Genomic DNA, 3341 nt, shown 5'->3' with positions numbered 1-3341 from the left:
CATCAGCGTTGTTTGTGCCGTGTGGAGGCTGTAAAATGTCGCCCCGTACATTCAATCAGGGATGTTATATTTCCGATCCTTAAAGATCGTTCAGCACGACATTATTGTTGTGCTTGTGGTATTTTAGTTCTTTCTACATTTTTTATTTGGCTATTTTTCGTGTTGGGTGGTTCCAGTATTCCTCACTTGAATACTGTTGAATCACCCTTAGGATATGTGGCCTGCTTTTTAACTTTGTCTTTTGACGTCTTATCTGTGATATGCAGGCTTCATAACCTCTGATCCCCTTTCAAAATTCCATTTTATTTAGTTTCGCCCATTGTTTTCTCGTTTAGGGCACACGCATTTTTTACTTGGGGACCATATGCCGCTTTTCATGGAATGGCACTTACGTGTCACATTGAAGGTTCCATGATAACCGCCATATGAACACATCTGCGGATGTTTCAAAATTCTAAATTGTACCAGTCCATGTTAAATGTTGAATTCTGCTTAAGCCGGTGCTAGGGGGCGTGGACGGTAGTTTGCACTTGACAGAACCGTCCATGAACAGGCTCAATCAAACCGAGCCTGCAACATTTTCAATTTTGCCGTGTTGGGCTTTCTTTAGGGATTCTTATTTTCTCTATTTTATTTGAAATTCATTGCTTTTTCAATAAAGTTATTTCACAAAAAGTAAGTATGAATCGTACAATTTGAGATATCTCCTGGTTTTGTTCAGTAATACTATGATATATATATCGTAAATTATTCTGTTTCAGTAACGGCCAAGTAAAATAACTCCTAGCCAAGTTTCTAATAACATTAGGGTCAATTGACATCAGCCTGTAATAAAGTAACATTATTAATAAGCATCGATGGTATGAACTTTTCCCTAATTGCAATTTAGTTTAATAATATTTTATTGCATATTTTGTACATGATTAATTTACACAATCTAACATCAATATCTTAAGCATGAATATAATGTACATACAAAAGGGTTGGACCAAAAGTTATACCAACATTATCTAGGGTCCTCCCCTGAAGGTCTATCTTGTTGGCTTAATGGTAACATAGTAAGTAAATGTGGTTATTAGAAATTCTGAGATATTTATTTATATGATAAGTGATATTAATTTCATGTATTTTAACTGGTAGAAAAGAATCGCTTAACCTAAAAAACAAAGAAAATTACAAAATGACTTAATGAGGTAAAATGGGGGGGGGAATATATGCCATTAACAATTTGCCACTATAATAAACGCACAAACCTTGATTTGCAGCAGTATTTTGATAAACTTAATATGAAAATAAATATAGTATATGTGTAAACAAAATAAGGTAAATCTTCTACTACTTTTGATGAAATTATGCACTTCTTGAAATAGTCTTATGTTTTCGGCTTCTGCAAGTCCATCAATACCGTGTAATAATTTCTGACTACTGAGAGGATGAAATGACCTGGTATTCAAAAAAAGTATACGTCTTTGCATAGTATATAATTTACATCGGAAAAAAATAGTGCTCCGCATTTTCGATGTCTGCGCCGCATTGGCATAATGGACTTGAAACTAAATGGTTAATAAAAAGATCATTATTTAAGTTGCTACAATTGTTTCTAATTCGGGTTTGGTGGACATTTAAGGAACGATCTCCGTATAAGAAAAAAGATGGAACTACTGGAGGTTTATATAACTGTTTAATCTTGTTTTTAAATGAAGCTAGCGACTGTGATTCGCGAATGTTTGTCGGAAGATTATTCCATAATTGAAAAGCTGATGGAATAACTGATTTTGAGTATATTTCGGTACGTCTGGCTAAAGTAATATAGTCACTATTATTTCTTAACGAATAATGGTTTTCTAACGCCATCTCGACAGATGGTGGAAAAAGTTGCATAAGATATTGTGGTAATAAATTATATTTTCCTTTATACATTAAAACTAGTTTTTGAATTTGTCGTCTGTCTGAAAGTGAAACCCATCCTATCTCCTTAAGTAAATATTGAATTGATACGGATCTAGTTAAACCAGTTACCACGCGAGCTGCTTCGTACTGAATTTTTTCTAACGTTTCTTTTTCAAGCTGTGTACAATTATCCCATACTAAAGATGCATATTCTAAATGTGGACGTAAATAAGATATGTAAATGTTATTTAGAGTATTTCTTTTTACCTTGAATTTTAGCATTTTCATTGAACCAAGAATTCTTGCAGCTTTGGATACTATAATAGATAAATGTTCATGCCATGACCCATCTTTACTGAATGTTACCCCTAAATGCTTATGGTGGTCTACATACTTAAGCTGTACATTATTGAAACAAAGATTCGGTTTATTTCGATTACAAAATGAAAAGAACATGACCTCAGTTTTTGCTGGATTGAAATTAACAAGCCATTGTTTAGACCATGATGTAATTGTGATAAGGTCTTTATTAAGAATTTCTTCCATATACGAGACATCTTTAAATGAGACTGCCAACGAACTGTCGTCGGCAAAAAGTCTAGTTACACTTAGAAGGGATTCGGCAATGTCATTAACATAGATTAAAAATAAAAGAGGACCAAGGACGGATCCCTGGGGGATTCCTCCAAGTAATGTTGTAGTATTAGAGACAGAGGAAGACACAAAAACTTTCTGAGACCTATTATGAAGATAGTTGTTTAACCATGAGATCAATTTTCCTAGAATTCCATACTGTTTTAATTTGAAGATAAGACCTTTATGCCAAACTCGATCAAACGCTTTTGAAATATCGCAAAATATAATACATGTTGATTCTTTGTTGTCAAAAGCTTTACAAATGTGATTATAAATATCAATAAGCTGGTAAACAGTTGAGTGACCTGGCAAATATCCAGATTGATTTTGAAATAGTAATGAGTTAATATGAAAATAGTTATACATATGTTTAAATATAATACGTTCCATCACTTTTCCAACACAGCTTATCAATGAAATCGGTCTATAGTTTGATGGTTCGTCCTTATTCCCTTTTTTAAAAAGTGGCATTACATGAGCTAGTTTCCATTTATCGGGATATATTCCTTCATTTAATGAGAGATTAAAAAGTAAACAAAGTGGAACACACAAAGATTCTGATGTTTCCTTTAACATGTTATGGCTGATTTCATCTGGGCCGGAAGCTTTATTGGTGACAAGATTCAATAAGGTATCCTTAATCTCTTGTTCATTAATTATAAAATCTTCAAGACGTGAATTAGTTTCAAAAGTAAATAGTGGAAGTTTTATATTTGTATCATCAACACATGATATTGAACTAAAAAACTCATTTAAAGTATTTGCCTTATCTATATCAGATAAGGAGAAAGTATTGTTACAAGTTTTAAGAGGAG

This window comes from Ruditapes philippinarum, unplaced genomic scaffold (assembly GCF_026571515.1).
Source record: "Ruditapes philippinarum isolate M1 unplaced genomic scaffold, ASM2657151v2 ctg175_1_1_1_1, whole genome shotgun sequence".
In the NCBI taxonomy this organism is placed as follows: Eukaryota; Metazoa; Mollusca; class Bivalvia; order Venerida; family Veneridae; genus Ruditapes; species Ruditapes philippinarum.
This window is presented reverse-complemented; position numbering follows the sequence as displayed.